The following is a 26,545-nucleotide window of genomic DNA, read 5'->3' on the forward strand; positions in this document are numbered from 1 at the left end:
GGACGAATGCGAAGGATAATTACTAGTATGTATCTCTGTGTTTGTATGATCTGAGTAATTTTGGGGTTAATTATAGGCAAGGGTTGCAATATGATGGGAAATGTAATGTTAATGGTTTCTACTCTATTGTTTTAAAAAATAATAATTAGGAAAAATTGTGCACATCTCCTTTGTATCGTACTAGTAGAAAAAATGCAATTTATGGCGCTTGATTCCTTGGCGCCTCTAAAAAGTGTCAAGGAATTGGGTCAACCTTGGGGCTTGTAGAATATTTATAAACCTAGGCGCTTCTAAACCATATATATTTGATTCAATGACGTTTTTTAAGTTGAAGCTTTTGGAAGTGTCATGGTTGGAAATGGAAGGTAACCTTGGCACTTTTATAAGTGTCATTGAAATGGAGTTCAGAAATTGGCACTTATATTAAGCGTCATTGAATTTACTAGTATATATTTCTTTCTTTTTCCTCATCCTAACACATTACACTCTCATCCCAACCCTTGGAGCCCTAAGCCAGGACAATCACCCACATCTTCAACCACCACCAGCACTAATCGATGAGAAAATGTTACGAACATGTTGAAGGTACTCTCATTTCATTTCTTTTTGGTTTGTTTGCTTACCTAGAAAATGAGAGAAAAAACCATAAATTAGGTTTAAATTTTTTGAATCTAAAATCTTGAAATTTTTTTAATCTAAAATCTTGAATTGGCTGATTGGATTGTTTCAGTTATATATGACTTTCTGATTTTTATGTTTGATTGAGAAAAACGTGAGAGGGATTTGAAAAATGCGGAAGCCCTATTTTCTTAAACCCTAACTCTTTAAACAATCCATTATTCAGGCTTTCTCCATTGTAAGGAACCTCAGGGTGCACTTGTTTTGTCCATTACCAGCTTCTAGAATTGACTGCATTTTTTCTTGGTTTCTCAATCCACTTTACTTAACACCTCTGGTGCTGCTCCTGGAAGGGGCAATCGGTGTATAGAATGATGCCAGTTGTTTTAAGTATGTTTCACTTGTCCAATAAATGGTTGAATTTTTGTTTAAGGTTTGGAGTAACACTATTGAGTCCATTATGCAGACAATTTTTATTTCAGAATTTCTTAATTTTCTGAAATGTTTTATGTGTAGTGTCTGCACCAGGCTATGCTTTTATCGACTTTGATGACCGTAGGTTTTAAAGATTTTCTTGCAATGGTGTTTATTGTTCTTGAATTTTCTCTATGCTTGAACCCTATGCCAACAACCATTTCATCTCCTTTCTCTAATTTCTGGACAAGTTTGTCTTCCTCTTCACCTCAATAATTATTATTAATTTTCATTGCTATTCAAGGTTGGAGACCTAATAATAAGAAAGAATATTCTGTTCTGTGTTGGGTTTTGGGGATTTTTGGGTTTCATGTTGTTGTGTTTCGATCGTGTTGATGGTTTTGTTTGTATGATGAGAGGGATGCTAGATAATGACCAGGTACACCAGGTCCAAAGTAATGGGTTATATCCCATTGGTCATTGCCCTGTGTGAAGAGATATCTAAGTAGAAGAAATTTATCTCTTAATGACTTCATCAACTGAGTTCAAACATAATTTAGTTTTTCTATTGGCATAATTATGTCGTTAATTGAACTCACTTTATAGGACATCTCACCATCTCACACAAAAGCCCCCCAAAATACAGAAGAAAATAGATCAGTGCAAGGGGCACGTGATTCCTTAAAACTACAAGATGCACATCTAGATTGGTAGTTATTATTATTATTAATTTTTTATAAGCAAAAGGGCAATAGAATGGGTATGAATTTGAATTTGCGCTAGCTTTGATTGGGATAAGAGGTGTAAAGGATTTTGATCAATAGAATGGGTATGAATTGGAATTTGCGCTAGCTTTAATTTTTTTTTTTTAAAGTGAAAAAGACTTGTAATTTTTTTTTCCCTTTAAGATTATTGGCTACCAAATTAAAAATTATTGAATTTGCATTTACCAAACTTGGTATTAGATAAGAATTGCATAACAAAGTTTTCTCTTCTGTTAAAATAATTGTTTTGCAAACTATGGAATTCCATATCTATGAGTAAACTGATTGTACTCTTAGAGTGATCAGTTGGAAAGATGACGGCCATAAGTTCCTCATTACCTATTTCTTCCAACTTAGCTTAAATATATTCTTTTACTTTTTCTAGTGTGATTCTGTATTCTGATTGTCTTCTAAGCCTCTATACAAGAACTTAGAATATTTTCTATATTTTGAAGTATCTTTTATTTGATAATTCAGCTCATGTTTATCCTTTTAGTTTCTTTCCCTTTGTCATCCTCTAATTTTTCCTTATTGTCTTCGGCCACTTGAATTCTTGATATAAATCTTTGGGAGTTTTTTTTTTGCATAATGATAGTTAAAAAAATACTAATTGAATTTTTTTATTTTATTTTAAAGAATTAGATGATTTTAATATTAAAAAAATCAAATTTAAAAAAAAAAAATTGTTTAAAAAAATTAGTGATTTTAATATTTAAAAGTTATATATGAATATCTTATCAACTTGAAAAGGTAATTTGTAAACTGTTTGAAAATTAAGATAATATTTTTCTATTATGGAGATTAATTTGATTTAATTATAAAACGATCAAATTTTAAATTTGTAATTTTAGCAATTATTGATTTTAATATTTAAAGGTCATTTATGACTATCTTATCAAACTTGGAAATGTAATTTAGAGAGCGTTTGAAAACTAAGATAATATTTTTCCATTTATGAAGATTAATTTGATTTGATATTTAAAATTTTTAAATAAAATTTTAAAAATATAATTTTATCCGAAAAGGTAATTTGGAAAGTGTTTAAAAAGTAAGACAATATTTTTTTATTTATGGAGATTTCTTTGATTTTATATTAAATAAATCAAAATTTTAAAATTTAATTTTATTGTTTGAAACTTTTAGTGATTTAATTTTAAATGTAAAAGTCATTTATGACTACCTTATCAACTTGAAAAGGTAATTTGGAGATTGGTTGGAAAGTTAGATAATATTTTTCTATTTATGGAGATTAATTAATTTGATTTGACATCAATTTTAAACTTTCCTTTTAATATAAAATTTTAGTAGCTTCTAAGTAAAAGGTCATATAAGTCTTTATACTTTATTTTTTTAAAGAAGTTGCCTCTTTAGGAATTATATTAACTACAATATAGTAAATTAAAACTTGTCTAATACACTAACAAGCATATGAAAATCGAACCAAATTTTGATACTAATATTGACTTGGTGGTTTTCATTTGTGCTCTTGTAGATCTTAGATTAGTTTAATTTCTTAAATTTGGCATATTGGATTAAGATATATACCATAAGTTTGGCATATATTTTTTTATTCATTTTATATCTTTTTTTTCAATGAAATAATTTAGATAAAATGTGTAATTCCACCTATTTACCTAAAAACTAGATGTTGATGCATGTATACATTATCATTTATTTTTTAATAAATATAATTAACTTTATTTATTTTTCGTTGTCAGGATTGCAAGGTTTTGTCATATGTTGACAAGGTTTGTGGGTTGGTAAAATATAGTCTAGATTATGTGTTAAGAACAAGAAACCAATTATACCAATTTTATTATTTATTTCTCAAGTTAGTCTACCAATGTAGGTTTAGAGTACATCACTTAACAAAAGCTATCCAAATTCGTGAGCATACCATATTTATGTGGAGTTTGTTGTAGTTTCCAATAAGTTAAAAGAAACTTTATTGTCTTTTCAATACCTTCTTCAACCTTGCGCACTCCACCTTATACAAAGAATAGAAAGAGGAGAGGTCATTTCTAATTTTTGTTTTTTAAGTGGACCTTCATTTAAAGTATTTGAGGCCTCTTTAAATATTATATATATATATATATATATATATTATTTTATTACTAAAAGTTACTCTAGATGGTTGAGTGACTACACAACTAATCCTAATTTAAAAATATAAAAGTTGTGAGTATTATTTATGTGGGTTCATAAATGTGTTCTCCTTCCCTTCTTATTACGTTTCTATTTTTTTTCTTTTTTCTTTTATAAAAAAACAAGAGATCCAACTTTCAATGTTTTTTAATAATATATCTTCATTATTATTGAATGGAATGAGATGTAGTGATTAGACAAAGTGGTCTTCTATTGTTGATACAGGAAAACAAGTTATCATTTTATATGACAATTAGGAGTAGAAGGTAATGATTGTGACAACTAGGAGTAGAGGGCTAGATGCACATAAGACATTGTTTTTAAAGGCAAGTATCTCCTCTATTTATAAAGGTAATCCACCACTACACTAGAAACTTCTCTCTTAAAGATAGAATAGCTTGAAAGGATGACTAAATAGAAGATAAAATTTTATTTCTATTACTTTACAAATTAATTATTTACTTTTATAATTGCATAGGACTTATATGTTATCCTAAACAAGACAATGATACATTTCATGGTTTTATTGAAATAAAATATAAAAAGAAGTTTATTTTCCTATCCTTGGATTCTTATCATACACTTACCTAATGATTTATATTTTCAAAAACTTTGAACAAGCACCTCTTATCAACTCAATAAAATTAAAAGCCAAAGGAACTAAAATAAAAATAAAAACTAATCGAGTAAATAAAAAATAAAAATATAAGAAATTTAAAAAGAAATTAATATTAACATAGTGATAGTAAGATGGTTTTCATCTTATTTGGACCTTGGTATTATTTTTAACTGTGCATAGTAGGTCTTATGTTATTCTTTTATTTGATAATGTTTTAAGAGTTCTTTATTAAAAGTCCATAAGGAGCTGCCCCAACTCCTACGCTTCATTAATTAGCTTTTGAGATTTGCATTTGTTAATGTTGAAAGAAACTATGTGTTTCTTTCTTATGAAGTAGGCAACTATTATCATTGTAATTCTTAAAATTGATGCTTTTCACGTTACTTGTTGGGAACATGCAAGTAAGTCTACTAGTTGAATGATATTCATGTTGATCCACTAAGGGCATATTTGAGTGCATTTTTTTCTTCTATTATTTTTCTTTCATGAACTTTATATCAAGAAATCAACATCGGAATAAACGAGAGTTCAAGTTCATTGCATTGCTTTTCAAATATATAACTTAATTCATTCATCTTTCATTTGCTTCAATTTTTTATTGACTGCTATTTTTATTTTTATTAATAAGTTTGAACTTGATAATGAATCAATTTTCAAATCTCATGTATGATGGTTTGACACATTCATCAGCCAGTATATGATTATGTAAATTTTGTTGAATTTTAAATTTTATCATCCGGTTAGATTTGGTTAAAACTCTTCATAATATACATTAGTTTTTCTTGTAAATTATTTTGAATTCCTTTTCTTATAATTTTCTCATTTTCTTATAGTGGCTATTTTGTGAAAAATTAAACTTGTCAATGTTTATTTTTTTATTTTTTTAATTAACCTCTTTTGATTTATATTACTCTAATGTTATTGATAACCTCTCTGAAGCAAAAGCCTAATGAAGTAGACTAGACAAGGATGATGCCAATGATAAGGTAAATGAAGATTTATTTTTCTTCACTATCAACATAGTATAAATCATTTTAAAATGGATCTTTTCAATAATTAAGGGAACTAAGACATATTCATGTGGTTGTATACTTAATGATTGAGATAATTATCTTACTTAGTGGCAATATTTTTTAACACTAATAATTTATTTACTCTAGTAAAACTTTTTACCTTTGACCCAATAAGAAGAATATTAGCATGTTTTTTTTATTGCTTTACTTGAACAAAAGCTAATTAACGTGTTGGATTATTTTCTATTCTTATATCCTCTTTGTTTCAATTATATTGGTTGTTATATGTATAAATTAAAAGCTTTTTATGTTTTTTTATTTACAGCTTGCGAAGGAAATTGGCTTACAAGAAGAAGAGAAATCATTACAATAAAGCTATGTTAGAAATCATGAAGATGATATCATTTAAATCTTTAAGAGGTTGAACTAGACTTTTGTTGATGATGGTTTCTTTTTGTAGTTATTTCACATGTATTTGTTCTTATATTGGATTTAAAAATTCTCATTGAAATATTTTGATCTAATGAACAAATTTATAATTTGTATACAAGTAATTATACTAATTATTAAAACTAAGCCATTGTATATTAATATTTGGAGACATTTTAATTTGTACAATTTAATTTAATTTTATGATTTATAATGCTTTTGCTTTTATTTAATTATATAGGAAATTCATTATTTTAAAAACATAATACCAATATTATTATTAAAATAAAATGCTTAAAGATGACGTTTCTATTAAGTGTCATTATTAACATAAACCAAAGATGACGCCTTGTATAAGCATCAACAATGACAATTCTATAAAAATTATTTTAGTAAAAGAATATTCAAAGATGACACTTTTTTAAGTGTTATTGAAAGTATAATTCAAAGATGACACTTCCTAAAAGCGTCATTACTGATTAAAACATATAATGACAGGGGAGAAAAGGATGCTTTAGAGAAGCGTCATCTTATGCTTTTCTTGACGCTTAAAAAATGTCATTAATTCCCTTTTTTCTTGTAATGCGTATCATCTTATTCTTTCCGTTTTTTTTTTCTTTTTCTTTTTCGTTTTCTTTTTCCCTTCTATGTAAAGAAGTAGAGTGAGATCCTGTTCATGTAATATCTTTGCTAAAAATTTAGGTCTAAATTTAATATCCCATAATCCAAGCCCAATTTAATATGCAAACCTAAATCCACAACCAAAATCAACTCAATTTAATATGCAAACCCACATCCAAAATATACTACAATATTATATCATATCCAAATTAAATAATTCAAATGAGCACAACCATATAGATTATCAACTAATTTAGTCCAAATTAACAAATTCCAAATTAATTCACCAACAATAAATTAGCCCAAATTTCATATTAATTCAATAATTCAAATCTCACAAACAACAATTACTATTAAAATCAAATCAAGAAAAATGAATAATAATAATAATAATAATAATAATAATAATAATAATAATAATAAAAGAAAATAAAGTGGAAAAAATGGAGAATGAGAGGAAGAAGATGAGATAAAAGGGGAGAAGGAAAGGAAGTAAGGTTTGGATCTTTATAGAAGTTAGGTTTGGATTTTTATAGAAGTCGGGTATGATGGAGGAAGAGAAATGAGAAAAATTGAGGGAAAAAAATAGGAAGAAAAATGAGTGGGAGAAGAAAAAATAAATAAATAAATGAGGAAGGAGTGAGAAAGTGAGGGGGCGTGTGGTCGTGTGGGGGGGAGGAAAAAAATGGAGGTGTCTATAAGGTGATGCAGCTGCTAGTGTAGAAGTCTTGTGGCCATGGGGAGTGGTGGTTGTGTTGGAAGGGAAGAAGAAAATTAAAAAAAAAAAAAAAAAATGGGGCTATGAGAGTGGTAGTCGGGAGTGGCAGTGTGTGGGTAGGAAGAAGAGATAAAAAAAATGGAAGAGAAAATGGAGACCGACCATGTGTGGGTGTTGGCAGTGGAGTGTGTGGGAATGGATAGTAAGTAAAAAAGCAAAAAAAATAAAATAAAATGGGTTGGTCGTCTGGTGTGCGGATCGTGTAGTGTGTCTCCTATGAACTAGAGAGCAAAGAGGAAGAAGTGTATAAGGAGCAAAGAAAAATAATGAAAAAAAAAATCAAAAGAGAGAAGTTGGAGGAAGGTATGGGGAGTGACTTAGACGTGTAAGAGAAGAGAATGGGTAAGGGGAGTAGGTGGAGTGGGTAGGATGAGGAGAAAAAGGAAGAGAGAAGAGAGAGAAAATAAAGAAAAAATAAAAATAAATAATAATAATAATAATAATAATAATAATAATAATAATAATAATGATGATAACAAATAAAAATAAAAATAAAACAATTTACAAAATAATAAAAACTAAGAATTAAAGGGTGTAAGTGGGCCAAACAATTCAGATGTAATCGGGATTTAAATCTAAGGATAAAATTGAGCTCAATATCAATGTAAAAATAAAATTGGGACAAATTTTAGGGTCTACAAATTTGCCCATCTTCGGTAGAGTTCACGAGTAAAGTGAGTGTATATACAAACAAAATGAAGTGGGCTCTACCGAAGAAAAAGAAAGACCACTAAATTCGTCACAGTATGACACGAGCTCTCTTAGACCAAAACAAGAACAAAGAGACTCTAAAACCCTACAGAAAAGGCAAAAAATGGAAAATCCTAAGGTGCCTCTAAAGTTACACAATGGATCCAGACTACCCCTGAAAAGTCTCCAAAAGTGACTTGAAAATTGATATTGAAGTCGAGTAGCAGTCGAACCACCAAAGAGCATAGGAATGAGTACAAAGGGAAAAACCATACATGTACCATATGAGAACACAAGGTGTAGAGTATCTAACAATACGATCAAGACACATGCTATGAGCTCATAAAGTTATATCCTGCACAAAAGATGAGAAGAAACTTTAAAATATCATAATGAAGGGAGAAACACATATGCAACAAAGAGATGAGTAAGATGGAATGCGAAACTGTGAGAACAAAGCATGTAATGCTAGTGATCATGAATATTAGGAGTTGTGGCTCTAAATGACAAGATTAACTCTAAACGCTAAACAGAGAAAAGAATGGCTCTAGAAGCCAAACAAAAAAGCTAACTCTAAAAGCTAAATAAAAAAGACCATAGGTGAAGTCCTACGGTGGTGATACAACTGAAATGCCCATAGATGTCCAACTATAGTGGTGAGATAACTGAAACAAATGCTCATAGATCAAAATTTATGATGGTAAGATAACTGTAACAAATGCCCATAGATACATAATCTATGGTAGTGAATCTGAAATGCACATAGATGTTCGATCCATGGTGGTGATAAACTAATTAAGGCCCATAGATGAAAATCTATGGTGGTGAATCTAAAATTCCCATAGATGTTTGATCTATGGTGGTGAAAACTGATCAAGACCCATAGATGAAAATCTATGGTGGTGAATCTAAAATGCTCATGGATGTATGATCTATGGTGGTGAATCTGAAATGCCCATAGATGTCTGATCTATGGTAGTGAATCTAAAATGCCCATAGATGTATGATTTATGGTGGTGAATCTGAAATGCCCATAGATGTCTGATCTATGGTAGTGAAAACTAATTGAAGCCCATAGATGAAAATCTATGGTGGCGAAAATTGATCGAGGCCTATAGATGATAATCTATGGTGGTGAATTTGAAATGCCCATAGATGTATGATCTATGGTGGTGAGAATCACTGAAATGCCCATGGATGTCCAATCCACGGTGTTAAGATAACTAAAATAAATGTTCATAGATGGAAATCTATGATGGTGAGATAACTTTAACAAATGCCCATAGATACATAATCTATGGTGGTGAAACTAAAATGCCCTTAGATGTTTGATCTATGGTGATGAATATGAAATGCCCATAGATGTCTAATCTATGGTGGTGAAAAATTGATCAAGGGCATAGATGATAATCTATGGTAGTGAATTTGAAATGCCCATAGATGTTTGATCTATGGTGGTAGAAACTGATCGAGGCCCATAGATGATAATCTATGGTGGTGAATCTGAAATACCCATATATGTCTAATCTATGGTGGTGAAAATCACTGAAATGCCCATGGATGTCCAATCCATGGTGGTAAGATAACTTAAATGCCTATGAATATCTAATCCATGGTAGTAAAACTCTTAAAGACTCATAGATAAAAATCTATGGTGGTAAATATGAAATGCCTAAAGATGTCTGATCTATGGTGGTGAATCTTAAATGCCCATAGATGTCTGATCTATGGTGGTGAAAATCACCTAAACAAATGCTCATAGATGAAAATCTATGATAGTGAGATAACTGTAACAAATGCCCATAGATATACAATCTATGGTGGTGAATCTGAAATGCCCATAGATGTCTGATCCATGGTGGTGATAAACTGATCAAGGCCCATAGATGAAAATCTATGGTGGTGTATCTGAAATGCCCGTAGATGTCTTATCTATGGTGGTGAAAACTAATCAAAGCCCATAGATGAAAATCTATGGTGGTGAAAGCTAATAGAGGCCCATAGATGATATAATCTATGGTGGTGAATCTGAAATGCTCATAGATGTTTGATCTATGGTGGTGAAAACTGATCAAGGCCTATAAATGAAGATCTATGGTGGTGAATCCGAAATGCCCATTGATGTCTGATCTATAGTGGTAAAAATCTTATCAAGGCTCAAAGGTGAAAATCTATGATGGTGAAAACTGATCGAGACCCATAGATGAAAATCTATTGTGGTGAATCTGAAATGCCCATAGAAGTCTGATCTATGGTGGTGAAAACTGATCAAGGCCCCTAGATGAAAATCTATGTTGGTGAATCTGAAGTTCCTATAGATGTTTGATCTATGGTGGTGAATCTAAAATGTCCATAGATGTCTAATCTATGGAGGTGAAAACTAATCGAGGCTCATAGATGATAATCTATTATGGTGAGTCTAAAATGCTCATAGATGTTTGGTCTATGGTGGTGATTACTACTGAAAAAGTGCTCTTTTATAGCTTGTTATAAACTCTTTTAAACATTTTTTAGTAGTATTTATTACCTTTTAACTCAATTGGCACATTAAAGACCCTTGCAAATGTTTCTAATTAGTTTTTTTGGCAAGTTTTAGTGTTTTTGATAGCTTTTTTATCATTAAAACGAACCAAGAATGAGGGAGAATTTTGTATAGTCCTTGGCAAAGCAAGTTGAAGCTCAAACACATGAAGAATCCAAGTTTTGGAGAGCCTCGTAGCCTTTGCCAAATCAATCAAGTATGCAAGGAAGAGAATCAGAGAAGAAATCTAACATCCAGCAATTTCGCATGGCTATGCGAAATGCCAAAAGAAGTACAAGTTGTAGGACAGAGAGCAAGACTGTGAAAAATGAATTTTGCACCTTGTGCGAAATTTCGCAAACCTTGCGAAACTGAGGAAAATGAAATTATCAAGCCTTGCGAAATTCCTCTTATGTAATTTTCAGATATTTTTGCACCGACTCCATTAGATTTTTATCTCGAGATATTTTGTGTAATTACCTAATTTCTCCTTGTAATTAGCTAAAGATATTTAGGATATCTAAATGAGGGGTTAAAAATATCTCTCTATATATGTCATAAAATATCTCACTTGTAAACAATCTCGGAATCTCGAAAGAAATTCCAGAGAACACTTGTAAATTCTTGTAGTAAGAAATACATAGAGTGTTGTCCTGCCTTACCTATTCATTTTGTTTTTATTTTCTTTTTAATCAAACAACCTCTGAGGATGTTTTCTCAGAGGATGAGTGGCTAGGTTTTTTCGTTTCTTGGACTGAATGAAGCTAGGTAAGGGATTCGGATACAAAACTAGGAGTTTTCCTTGATTTAAATGAAGAGAGTTGTTACCTGTTAATGGTTTTTATTTTTAAGGTTTAACTTAAAATCCCTTAAAATCACTTGGGCCAATACTTGGTAAGCTTTTTGGACTCCTTGCAAATCCATTAGTTATCTCTTATGAGCCTCTGGGAGGTGGTTTAAAGGTAGGATTACCTAGAATGGCCAATACTTGGTAAGCTTTTCGGACTCCCAAGAGATCCATTAGTTATCTCTTACAAGCCTTTGAAGGGTAATCCAAGGTTAGGATCACCTTGAATGGCCAATACTTGGTAAGCTTTTCACAGTGAGAGGTGATTAGTTTTCTCTTACAAGCCATTGAAAGATGATTCACAGTGAGAGATCTTTAGTGTTTGAAACCATTAATAGGAAGCAACTACAGTTTTTCATGGACCAATGGGATCAAATTTTGATTGCTAAATACACACTGGTTCGGGAGATAACCAGTCTTTATGTTATTATCCCCAACGCGAGGAAAATATCCGAAATCTCCCCCTTTTGTCTAAGGAACCTGAACCTAGTGACCTAAAACTCCAAGAAACATTTTCTTTGTAATTAATCTGAGTTAATAATTTTGGTTAACTTAAAACCAACATTTTTCAACCAAAATTATGTTTTCTTTTAAAGCTAACTCATAAAATAAAAGGCACAATTTCAGTACTTTAACTAATATCGCGTGTGGTATGAAAACCCATCCCTGTGGACGATCCTAGAACCACTATACTATGATAGCTATGCTACCCTAGTGTATGGTGAATTAAGTTTATAAATTTTGTTGATAACTCCCGTTTGAGGATTATAGTACACCAATTGGGGACGAATCAGGTGGTGTGAATCATTGAAAAAAAAATGATACCCTAAACAAAGTGATGGTAGGGGGATACCCTAAACAAACTGACAGTAGGGGGATGCCCCAAACAAACTGATAATAAGGGGATGCCTTGAACAAACTGACAGTAAGAGGATGCCCTAAATAAACTCACGGTAGGGGGACACCCTAAATAAGCTGAAGGAAATGGGATGTCCTAAACAAACTGAAGATAGGGGGATGCCCTAGATGATAACTCGTAAAGATCAACGAATGGATCTAACAACCATGAAATCGGCATAAGATGTGATAAACCCAAAGAGGGGGTATGCCCCAGTAGAAGAACGCTAAAGGGGGTATGCCCTAGTATGACGACTCGCAAAGATTAAGAAATAGATCGAGTAGTGAGAAAATTTATAAAAGATCTGATGAACTCAAGGATGGGGATATGCCCCAGTGTAAGATAGTAACCAACATAAGATACATAATATCACCATACAAGACACTCTAGGATATGCTCAACGATGATGCAATGAATAAATGCTTAAACAAGACCATACATCATAGAAACTATGCTGACAAAGCAAAACTAAAATAACGGACCAGAAAAATGTTGACCAAGACTCCAAATCTGAAATGTAAGCAAAGCAAGACACAACATATTAGTTGTCACTATGAAAACATCATCACAAATACATCAACAATCTAATAGGTCATTCCATCATGGAAAATGTTGAACCTAATGCCCAAAGGCATGTGAAAACTTGACCAAAAAACTCAAGACTGGTTTGCATCCTCCCTTGATCAAGAGAATGGGATAAGGTCATGCTCGATAGTGAGATAAGTAAGCTCAATATTTGTTAGGCTCTGAAATTATGGATGTAGGTGTAACAATGTCAAAGGTGAAATGTCAGGCCTGTAACAAAGGTAAGTGGATATCTGAATCAAACTAGGTATGCTAAGAAGACAGAACCTAGGGTGTCAATAACTCTATGATCCATCGAAAATAACAATCATAAACAGAAGGTCAAGTCTCAATGTCAAAAATCAACAAGGTGGCTATGCCTCAATATGAATACATCCTCTCAAAATGGGTAAGCCCTCAATATAAGATAATCTCTAGAAAGTATGTGTCAGGTATAAACTGTCATCTCAAAGAATCTATCACCGATGAGTAAGATATGCCCCAATATAAGCATCTCCAAATCAAGCATCATAGGAGAAGTATAATCCATGATACATCATCGAGTCAAAGTAAATCTCTATTCTCTGAAGTCTTCTGATACTGTAACACGATGGGAGTATCTGATTTTCTCCAAGGAATGAGCAAATCCCAATGTGGAAAGTCAAGCAAAATAGTATGTCTGAACAAAAAAAATGTTCTTTGATGTGATCATGTAAGTTGGTGCCTCTAAGATCAATCGCTAATAAAAGGGTTATGCCCTAGTGTACGACGATCTCTGAAATGCTCAGGATCCAATATAGCTCTCACAAGTGTGCGCCATGATCCAATCACTCAAAAATCCATCAATACCAATGAGAGGGCTATGCTCCGGTATAAACACATCCAATCAAATCACCCAGTCATATCTCACACTCTAATGTAAAAAAGAAATTGATCACCTCCTAGGAACATCTATGTTGCAAAAACCATCATCAACTGAGAGGGGTATGCCCCTATGTAATAGTCATCTGAAAAATCAACCCTCAACTAAGAAAGGTGTGCGCCCTAATGCAATGTATCAAGCAGAATGATTGCATACTTGATAAAAACTCTCTGAGGTGACTATGTCCCAAGTATAGGGTCATACCATAACTCTTGGTCCATCACAATCAAAATGCTCTCCGACCAATCTATAATATCGCCCATGTGAGAGCTATCAAACACAATGCACGATATCATAGTCTCAAGGTGGTCTTAAGACTCGAGATGTAACGTAAGCTAGGGTAATAAGGTAAAGAAATGAAGGGAAACTAGGCTTAATAATCCTAATGATAAAACCTCATATACTCATGTATAAAATGCAATATGTGCAGAGAGTCTCATAAATCATGGATCTGAGGATGCCCAATATGAATATATTGGTGAGGAAGAAAGAATCCAAGATTAATATATCAATAACGAAAGAGAAGAAATGAAGAAAATCAAACTATTGATGGGATGTATAAGAATGATGTGTGGAAAATATCGAACGGGGAATGTAAATTGATATGAACAAAGAACAATGTAGGCAAGGCGAATGAAATACCATGAGATGAACAAATAGATCAAATGAAAATGAATGAGCACTAATCCACTCAAATCAAGTCATGGAGAATAGTCAAATCACCAATGTATGTAATGATGGAGAGGACAATGATCTGGAGTCCCTAAGAAAAGGTCACTTGTCTCTCGCATGTAAAGTACATAAGATGGACACAAGAAGATGAGAGTCTCTTGAAAGTTCACATATGAACTCTCATAAGCAACTAACTAAAACAAAAGGAACTTTCAATGGCCAATATAAGTACTCAATGGAGAAAGACATTGTATACATGCGCTTATTTATTATTATTTTTTCTTTTACTTGTGTACACTCTGAATATCAATAAATGAGTTCCTTTGAGAATACATAATAAAATGGATATACCCTCAAACAATGATGTACATGAACTCTCTTTGAAAAAATAACCTTCTCAACTAAGGATCTCTGAACCAATGTCCATGAGATAGAAGTGGAAAGGGACATGACCGTCCTCCATTCACTGAAATATGGAAGATCATCACTCATGGCATAGAAAGAAATGTGATGACAAAGACAAAGGATATAAACAAAGAGGTATGATGAAAAATGATGGTAGAGCAATAAAAAAATAATGAAGAAGATGAGTCAATAAGTCCATAGCTTATGAGAATCCCGAATAAAGCATATATATACCTAAGGGCCCCTATCTCGGTGTAAAAGGTAAGCAAGGCTATAAGAAAGAAAAGGCTATGATGCTCATGCAAGGCTCAAAGGGCTAGCGATGGTCTAGACGTCAATGAAGGTAATAGGGTGTGAGCTAATCAAAATGAAGGTCACCCATCCTGCAACCATGGTCTCAAACGTTCATGCTCTCAAACCCTCAAATGATCGATACTAAAGATCAATGTATATTTGATATAACCACGTCAACCCTCTGGAATTGTGCGTCAAACTGTACTCCAAATGCTCCATAATAATCTTAAAGATAATCCTCTCAAAGCAAAGTAAACGACTGTCTCATCAAGCACAACTGCTCATCACAAGTCAACTCTCATCATACAAGATCAATCTCTATACTCACAATAGAATAAGCGACAATCCCATCAAGCAATCGACTAATCCTCACATCGTAAGCCATCCAAAGATCATAAGCCATCCCTTGCCATGCAAGATCAAACCTAGGCTCAAACTCCTCACACTCTACCTAGTTGGATCAAAGAAAGAATATGCAAAGCTAGAACAACTAGTGATGAAAGGTCATGTAATGGTGTCAAGGGTGATGTTGTACAAAGCTCACAATAGATGGGTGTAGGTCAAAGCAAGGTCAAGGTGTGAGAGTAAGGCACTACTCTGATCATAAGAAGATGGGTCATAGTCTCGAACTCCCTAATTCAAATCTCTGGTCTTAAGCTAATAGGCTCAATATCCTTCATGATAGGTCAGGCCTCAAGACCACAATGTGCAAGTGAAGAGATGCCTCAAGTTAAAAGTACAACACATCATATGATATATGGTCCTATGAGGGCAATCTAAAACTGGATAAATGACAGAAACTCTAAGGTCATAAAGGTATCCACTATGAGATGACTACAAATGCGACTAAAGAATTTTTATCAATAATTTAAAAAAATGAATGAGGTGTGAAAAACAACACTGTCATGAGATCGATACTCCATCTATAACAAAAATATCTTTGATTCACTTTCAACCCAAGTTCCATAGAGAAAAATGATAAGGTGATAAAGGCGAACCTCTCAAAAATGGTGTGAATGTGAAAACATGCCTTTCACATTTCTGTAATGAAAATATCGAGTTGAAAATAGAATCAGACAAATCGACCAAAGAATGAAGTACCAAGCCCATGATAGGTGAAGAATGTAAAAAAGTGTGAGTGTGATCAATGAACATATCCCAAAATGTTAAACAAAAAGTGACAATAAACCGAAAGAATATGTCAACTCAAGAAAAAAAGACTATCTGAAGCCCTGGGAAGAAAGTGTGCTAGACTCAACGAGCGACAAGAAGAAACTAAAACCATACAGCAAGGGGTGGTCCAACTGATACTCAAACTCGCACTAATATCCAAGCACTCTCAACTAGAGACCAAAAGAGGGAGTATTGGATCCAAACTGTGACTAAAGCGACCTTGAAGGCTCTCAGATGCACCCACATGTAGAAAAGGAATCATGATCAAAAGATCTAAGGCTCAACCTACAAGGTCAAGGCGACTTTAAAGAGAAAAAAGAGTGGACTTTAAAGGATCTCTAGTAGAAGCGATCGTACCCTTTGGCGGTACACAACCTCTTACACGCCTCCGAAGATATGAGAGTGTTTCCATGCAAGGTGGTCATTACCTCCACACATGCATTACATAGACATCTCAAGGGGTTTCCTATGATGAAAGCTCTCATAACTCTCAGCACTTAGTAGTCAACTAAAGTGCACAGTGAGTGGTTTGGGTGCATCCGAAAATCCTATCAAACTAAGCGGAAAGAAAACACACTAGCCACACAAATATTTTGAAATCTAGCTATGGGCTATATAGGTCTTCAAAGATCGAACTCCAATCAACATCAATGTGTTGGCCTCCTCCATAATGCTCCCAAATATAGATATAACCCATCACTAAAACTTACTCTGAATCACTAGCTTAATCAAAGAGCAAACAAAGTAACGAGTCTCGTATCAAATATGAGATCAAGGAAAACAAGGTCGGTCGAGACTAGGAAATTGGAGGTAAGAGGATAGATGTGTGTCCCATATAGACAAGCAACACATGTATCACATAGAAAAATAGTAGTCATGCAATAGGCAGCTAAGCAAAGAACATGTATATCATCCATATCTACACACAAGCTAAGCAAGAAATAGGATAAACAAGACAGGTATATAACAAGAATAAACAATATGTTGAGATAAATAAGATAATATACAATAAAGAGAATCAATCATGCTAATATGAATGATATATACAAAAAGGAGAATGTACATATCAAGGAGAGCAAGATAATCATACAACAAGAAGAGCCATATGCTAAAGCAAGCAAGAGAATCAATCGATGTAGTCAACATGTCAATATCACAAATGAACATAACAACCAAACATGCATCATGGATAAACATATCAAAGCTCTCAACGTGTAATCAACAACCAATCATACCAAGACACATAGAAAGGGGTATCCATAGATCGACCAATCAAACGCTACATTCCCCTCAACTCGAGTTCAAGTTTGACCCTCTAAACATCCCCAATGGTGTCGCCATTTTGTGGACCCGCGTTTTTCACTTGCGTCCCCACTCAACGGGGAGACTCGCTTTTTATTTATTAAAAATTTGATTTTTTGAAAAAGAATTGGAGTCACCACTTATTTTAATTTTTTTAAAAGGGAAAACAAAATAAAAAAGAAAACCTTGTGTGACTCCTTATTTGGAAAAGACATGTCTGCAAAACAGAATCTAGATCCAGGGGTTAGGCTACCTATTGGAAAGGTACGGTGGTGAGCCGTAGCACCCCTCTAAGCTCGTATACATACTACTTCTACTAAACAAATTAAAAGAATTATGACAATTAATTAATTAATCATGGACACCAATATTTAAGGAATGAAACAATATACAAAAAGATGATGACAAAATAAAATTACAAGAATGTACAAAACAAATAACAATATAATTATGCAAATTGATTTATTGAACTAATTAGAAAAATATATATATTTGAAAGAATTAGTTTTCAAGAAATTTCAAATGATTTTATTAAAAACAATTTTGAATTAGTGATTTAAATTTATTTATTTACAAAAAAGAAGTTTCAATTAATGATTTGATTCAATTTCATTTGTATTTAATTTAAAAAAAAAAAAGTTATTTACAATTATTCTATCAAAAGAATTTATTACAAAATTTCAATTTGATAAAAAAAAATTATTTTTACTTGCTTTTATCATAAAGGAATGAATTTTTACAATTTTATTTAAAAAAAATATTTCGATTTATTTTCATTTAAGAAAAGTGACTTATACAAATTATTAAAAATTATATATATAACTTTATTTGTAAAAGAATTTTTAATTAAAAATTAATTTTTGGGACAACTTTATTTACAAAAAAAAATTTGGACAATTTTTATTAAATAAAGAAATTTTTGGACAATTATCATTAAAAACAATTTTTCAAATTCTATTAAAAATAATTTTCTTTTTGGATTTTTATAAAAGCATTTTTCTGAATTTTTATTAAAAAAAAAATTCTTTTATTAAGAAGAATATTTTAAAATTATTATTTTATTAAAAATATTTATTGAATTATTCTTCGTACTTAAAAAAAAATTCTGGTTTGTTTGATATCTAATTCTGTATGCACTCAATAAATATATACAAACAAATATTTACATAAACCAATAAAAATAAAATCAAATAGTAGTGGGAAATAAAACGTATACCCAAATAAGCTTACAGCAAGCTCAATGTTTTCCTATAGTTTTTTTATTCTCATCTTCTTCCATGAAATTCCATGTTCCACATGTCATAAATCCGTACTTAGCCAACAAAATTGCAAAATTGGCCCATGCAAAAACAAAAATAATCCAAAGTGTAAATATCCAAAAATATGTAGAGTCCAAAATAATTGTTCAAGCCCAAATTCATACTTCAAATTAGTCCAATAAATTTCACCAATTAAAAATGGGCTCAAATTAACAAATATAACCCAACAAAAATATCTCACATGTCATAGACCCTAATCTAAAATTTCCAAATTAATAACCAAAATATAAGCTCAATTAATCAAACCCAAAACATGACAAATTAAAATAAATCTCATTAGGCCTAAATTTAATATCTCATAATCCAAGCCCAATTTAATATGCAAACCTAAATCCACAACCAAAATCAACTCAATTTAATAGCCAAACCCACATCCACAATATACCACAATATTATATCATATCCAAATTAAATAATTCAAATGAGCCCAACCATATAAATTATCAACTAATTTAGCCCAGATTAACAAATTCCAAATTAATTCACCAACAATAAATTAGCTCAAATTTCATATTAATTATCCAATAACAAATTAACCCAAATTACATATTAATTCAATAATTCAAATCTCACAAACAACAATTACTATTAAAATCAAATCAAGAAAAATAAATAAATAAATAATAATAATAATAATAGAAAATTGGTGTGATGGGAAAGTGAGGGAATGAGAGAAAAGAGGAGGGCATCACCGGCCGATAGTGGCTCGTCGACAACGACTGGTCGGTGATTCTACCGATGGTAGTGAGGGTTGATGGGTTTGTAGGAAAAAAATAATAATAATAATAATAATAATAATAAATAAATAAATAAATGGGGTTGTGAGGGTGGTAGTCGAGAGTGGCAGTGTGTGGGTAGGAAGAAGAGAGAAAAAAAATGGAAAAAAAAATGGGGGCTAGCATTAATAATAATAATAATAATAATAATAATAATAATAATAATAATAATAATAATAATAATAATAATAATAAGAATAATAATAATAATAATAATAATAATAATAATAATAACAATAAATGGGGTTGAGAGGGTGGTAGTCGGGAGTGGCAGTGTGTGGGTAGGAAGAAGAAAAAAAAATTGGAAGAGAAAATGGGGGTCGGGCGTGTGTAGGTGTCGGGAGTGGAGTTTGTGGGAAGGGATAGCAAGGAGAGAAGCAAAAATAAAAAATAAAAAATGGGCTTGCCGTCTGGTGTGTGGTCATGTAGTGTGTCTCTTCTAAGGGTCTCCAAAAAGCCCGCGGCCCACGGCCCATGGCCCGGCCCGAGCCCATTTCTAGATGGGCCAGGCCATGGGCCCTAATTTAGGCCCGGCGCCCGGCCCGGCGGGCTGGCCCGCCCGTAGGCCCGCCACTTAAAAAAAATATATATATAAAAAAAATATATTCAAGAAATAGAAAAGGCTACATTAATAAAAATATTCATTGCTAACTATTTTATTCATTGAATGTATACATTACATTTGAAAATGTGGGAAAAGTTTACATCACTACAAAATAAATACATCCCAACTAGGTTGGCACCTACTTATTTGTCAATCATTTGTACTTTTCAACCACAAAAATAAAAATAAAAATATGACATACATTTAGTAAAATATTTTAATCATTATCTCTTGGCGGTGATGGCGAACTATCGCAAATCCATGAAGATCTTGATGATTTTAGTTTTTCCATATCGACAAGCATATTTTCTTCTTGAATAGAATCAAATATCCTTTTATCCGCTATTGCCCAGTCTTTCACACATATATTTGCTTCAATAGAATCCGGCGCTAAGCTGCATTGTTTATCACTAACTACTCTTCCACCTGCACTAAAAGCAGCTTTTGATGCAACTGTACTTACAGGAACTGTTAGTACATCACGAGCAATGATAGAAAGCACAGGATATTTGTGTTGTTGTGATTTCCACCATATTAAAATATCAAAATCTTCATCATCTTCAAATGAAATTAAATCAATATTAAGATATCTATCTAAATCAGTTGTGTTGTTTGGAGAACTATTTGTTGCCTTCTTTCGACTTTTTAACATTTCTAGAGCTCCTTTATAAAAAGATGAAGAGCTTGTAGATGTAAGTGGTAATTTAATAGAACTAATATCACCACCATATTTTTCTTTATAATAGTTATATAAATTATATAATAATGAATTTACTTCATTTTTAATTTCTTCAATTTTTATTTGGTCATTAAAATAAATAATTGTTAACCATTCATCCAAAGCTTCAAATTTCAATCTAGGGTCCACAATTAAACCAAAATAAAAAATTAAAGGTATTTCTCCCTAATATTTTCTAAATTTTTCTATCATTGCAAATATTGCATCATTAAATATATCCAAATTTAAATATTTTTGAAGTACAATAAAAATATTAGTTATTTGCATGACAACTCGGTTTGAAGATGGATAATATACACCACAAAAAATTTTTGTTGAAGTATCAAATACTTCAAAAAGATCTCTTAAAAGATCTGCAATATGCCAATCATAATCATTTAATACATCAATATCTGCTTCACAATCATTGCTAATTAATTGTATTTCATATAGTTCTACTACTTTTCTATATTTTATAATAGTTTGTAAAAGTTTATAAGTGGAATTCCATCTAGTGGGCATATCCAAATTTATATTTCTTTTTTTCATATTTAACATTTTGCAACAATAAAAAAATAATTCATGTTTTGCTTGAGAACTATTAAGACCCGCAACAATGCCTCTAATTTTTTATAATGTATCATCAACGTGTTTTAATCCATCTTTTACAATTAAATTTAAAATATGTGCACAACAACGCACATGAAATATTTTACATTGATCTTCTTTTATTTGTCAATATCGTTTTAATCTAGATACTGCTGCATCATTATTAGAAGCATTATCTAATGTTATTGTAAATATTTTATCACGAATGCCAAAATTTATAATTTCATCATTTATTAAAGATGCTATATTTTTACCATTATGTGGAGCATTTATTATTTTAAATGAAATAATTCTTTTATTTTATTTCCATTCATTATCAATATAATGAGCAGTTATACATAAAAAAACCATTGTGAGTTAAAGATGTCCAAATATCAGATGTTAAACAAATTTTTCCTTCAAAATTTGCAAAAAGAAATTTTAAATTTTCTTTTTGTGTTTCAAAATTTTTTATAAGAATTCTTTTAATTGTATTTCCAAAGCAACCTTGAAACTGAGGATTAACAGCTCGTTGCATTGTTCCCGTATAATCATGAGTTTCCATGAAATTGAAAGGTTGTTCTGCTCTTATTATATAACCAATCATTTCTTCACGACAATAAGATTCATCATAAGAAAATGTTTTTAAATTTCCACTTTCATCTTTACCTAATTGCATATAATTTCTAATATCTACATTATTTTTAGTTTTACAATTTAATGATGCCTTTTTAAATGACTTGTACCTGCATTTGAGCCACCACTAAGAAGTTTGTTACAAATTTTACATTTTGCTTTTATTTCTTTTTTATTATTTTCTAAATTTATTTCTATTCTATCAAAAAAATTCCATATATTTGAAGTAAATTTTTTGCTATCACATGCATTAGATGAAGAACAAGAACCACTTGTCATAATTATAATTATTGATAAAATATTATGCTAAAAATAATAAATGTAAAATTAAAATGTAACAAATAAATAAAAGAAAAGGTGAAGTATGCTACTAAATTAGAGAACTAAAGCATAAATTCCTTCAAATTTGAACTCTTTGAACCACCAATGCTTGTTTTTCACCACCAATAATATTGAATAATTTGAGACAAAATGCAATAATTAGAAATATTGTGGAATGGGAGAGAGCTTAAGAGTTGAGAGAATAGAAAAAAATTGAGGGTATTTAATATTTATAGGGATTTAAATATTAGGATTTAATTTTTTTTTTTTTTAAATGTCAAGACTGTTCAACGGTCATATATTTGATATTTATGAATTATGAGTGGCATGTTCAACGGTCATGTGACCGTTGAACAGCCAACTCACTTTTATTTTTTTTCAAAAATCATACAACATTTCTAATATATATATAACTAATGTAAAATAGTTACACAAAAGAGGGTCAGCTTAGTTGGTGGCTAGCTCTCCTTGAATGCTTATGGATCCATAAGGGAAGGGGTTTGAATCCTCTTCCCTTCAAAACTCAAAAGTATTTTAATTTTTACCCAAGGCCTGCCCGCCAAGCCCGCCCAGCTTGAGGGCCCACGAGCTGGACCATGGGCCTTACTCCTTCGGGCCGGCTGGCCCAACCCGGCCCATTGGAGACCCTTAGGACTCTCTTGTGAGCTAGGAAGCCAAGAGGAATAAGTCTATGGGGGGTGGAGAAAAATAATGAAAAAAAATTCAAAAGAGAGAGAGAAGTTGGAGGGGTGCATGGGGGGTGGCTTAAACGTGTAGAGGCGAATGGGTAAAGGGAGTAGGTGTAGTGGGAAGAATGAGGAGAAAAAGGAAGAGAGAGGAGAGAGAAAAAAAAAGAAAAAAGAAAATAAAAATAAAAATATAATATACTAATAATAATAATAAAATAAAATAAAATAATTTACAAAAATAATAAAAACAAAGAATTAAAGAGTGTAAGTGGACCAAGTAATTCAGATGTAATCTACAGGGAAAATGATACTTAATTGGTTAATACAAAATGATTTTCAATAGTTTGATTCATAGAAAATGCTAAAAATGACAAAGAAAAATATTAAGAAAAATTATTTTCTTATATTTTATTTATTTTAAGGAAATAAAAAAGAAAAATCAAATATAATTTAAAACTTATATATTTTTAAATTAATTAATCTTTATATAATAAAAGAAAATGTTTTAACAAACATATAAAAATGGAAAATCAAATATTATTTAAATTAATTAAAATTTTATATATTTTTAATTATTTAATCATGAAATGAAAAAACTTAAAACGATGATATAAAAAAAATCTCTCTTTCATTTTTTTGTTTTTTGTTTTATTTTATTTTATTTTATTGTTCTTCAAATTTTATCTTGTATATATAAATTTTTTCTCTATGTGATTTTTCCTCCAGTTTTCCCCACCAGTTCTTATAAAACTCTTTTTTTTTTTTTTGTCCAAACACCTCACCATGTAACATATTATTATAAGGCAAAATGATTATTCTGAATGAAATGGGCCCCAGTCAAATCAAGGATTGTCGGGATTAAATTAAATTTCAACACGACTTGATTAAAAAATGACTTTGTGGTCTTTGCCGAACGATTTGAAAATCCTTTGGCAAACGAGGACTAAGGATTTGAAAAACCATTGCAACTGCAAGCATACATCTAATTAGAAGACAATGGGAAGGACTCTGTAGTCAACCATGGATACCTGCAACACTGGGATTACCCATATGGAATCTCACAAACTTCTCTCCTCTCATCTGTTCATGATTTCCATTTTCTTCTTCCTAATATTCCCTTCTGCGACTTCATTGTCCTTCAACTTCACCACCTTTGATCGAAGAAACGATAACATTTCAATTGAAGGAGACGCTGGAGATTTAACGGAAGGATGCATCACATTGACCAAAGACTCGTATGGCAACGACCCGACTCAGAGCAGGGGTCGAGCCTTGTATAGCGAGCGGTTGTATCTCTGGGATCCGACCTCCAGAAATCTAACTGATTTCACTACCAATTTCTCCTTTGTCATCGATTCACGAAATTGCGTTCTTCCTTAATGGTACCGAATTGCATAATGATACGTGGGGAGGAACTCTTGGTCTCGCCAACGAAAACAACGAGACAAAATTATCTCCAGTTAAATTTATTGCAGTGGAGTTTGATACATTTAGAAACCCAACAAGAGCAGATCCGGCAGGTGATCATGTTGGAATTGATATTAACTCCATGATATCTGTCAAAACTGTGAAATGGTCCAGCAATATCACGGGAGGAAAGAAAAATCATGTTTCCATCAGTTATACTTCTAGTTCACATAATCTCAGTGTTGTCCTAATTACTGAGGTTACGAACAGTACCAATACTACGCAGAGCCTCTCTTACAAAGTTGATCTGAGGGAATACTTGCCTGAAAACGTTAGTATTGGCTTCTCAGCCGCAACAGGGGATTTATTCCAGATGAACAAAATTTGTTCATGGAAATTTAGTTCAACTTTGGAATTTCCCAGTTCTGTAGAACCAGGAGAGGGAAAGAAGACTGGACTTATGGTGGGATTGAGTGTTGGTGCATTTGTTGTGGTGGCTGGGTTGGGATTGGTTTGGTATTACATGTGGAAGAAGAGGAATACTGGGGGAGATCAAGAAGATGGTGCTGACTCTGACCTAGCCATGGATGAAGATTTTGAGAAGGGCACTGGACCGAGGAAGTTTTCGTTTTATGAATTGGCTCTTGCGACAAGTAACTTTGCAGAGGAGCAGAAGCTTGGAGAGGGAGGGTTTGGTGGGGTCTACAGAGGTTTCCTGAGGGAACTGAACTCTTATGTTGCAGTTAAGAGAGTATCAAGGAACTCCCAGCAGGGGATGAAGGAGTATGCATCTGAAGTGAAGATCTTCTGTCGATTGAGGCACCGGAACTTGGTGCAGCTCATGGGCTGGTGCCATAAGAAAGAAGAGCTCCTATTGGTTTACGAGTTGTTGCCAAATGGAAGCTTGAGCACCTGTCTTTTTGAAGAAAAAACCTTGTTAACATGGTCTATGAGGTATAGAATTGCTCTAGGCTTGGCCTCTTCGCTTCTGTACCTACATGAAGAATGGGAGCAGTGTGTGGTACATAGGGATATCAAGTCCAGTAATGTGATGTTGGACTCAGATTTTAATGCTAAGCTTGGAGATTTTGGGCTAGCCAGGCTTGTTGATCATGGTAAAGGGTCACAAACTACTGTTTTATCAGGGACCATGGGCTACATGGCTCCTGAATGTTTCGTGACAGGCAAGGCTAGTAAGGAATCTGACGTCTACAGTTTTGGAATTGTTGCATTGGAAATTTGCTGCGGAAGAAGAGCCGTGGAAGCAAAGGTCGAAGAAAATCAGATCAGATTGGTGGAGTGGGTTTGGGACCTCTATGGCGTAGGAAAACTTCTTGAAGCTGCTGATCCAAGACTGTCTGCAGATTATGATGAGCAACAAATGGAACGATTGATGATTGTTGGTCTTTGGTGTGCTCACCCGGATTGCAATGCTCGTCCTTCAATGAGGCAAGCAATTAGTGTCCTTAATTCTGAAGCTTTATTGCCTCTCCTTCCTATAAAAATGCCCGTGCCCATGTATTATGCTCCTCCAGCGCTGCAAACATCCTATAGCACTAGCGTTTCTGAAAGAAACCACACCCAGTTTTCCAACTCCTCTAATGGCACCACGGACTCATCAAAGTTCTCGGAATCTTCTCCAATCTTGTCTCAATTTGCATCCGTATTGCACACACGCTAATCCGGTCGGAAATAGCCCTATGATTCAGGGTTGGTTCTTTATTTTGAATTTGTTAATTCATGCTATTTGTCCTTGAATCATAGTGAACTCCGATTTCATATATATGGTGTTCTGGTC

General features: G+C 32.4%; 1 pseudogene; it reads left to right on the forward strand.

Moving 5' to 3' along the window:
* Positions 1-24,347: 24,347 nt before the first annotated feature.
* Positions 24,348-26,545, forward strand: LOC100248359 (L-type lectin-domain containing receptor kinase IX.1-like; annotated as a pseudogene).

This window comes from Vitis vinifera, chromosome 3, assembly GCF_030704535.1.
Source record: "Vitis vinifera cultivar Pinot Noir 40024 chromosome 3, ASM3070453v1".
Lineage (NCBI taxonomy): Eukaryota > Viridiplantae > Streptophyta > Magnoliopsida > Vitales > Vitaceae > Vitis > Vitis vinifera.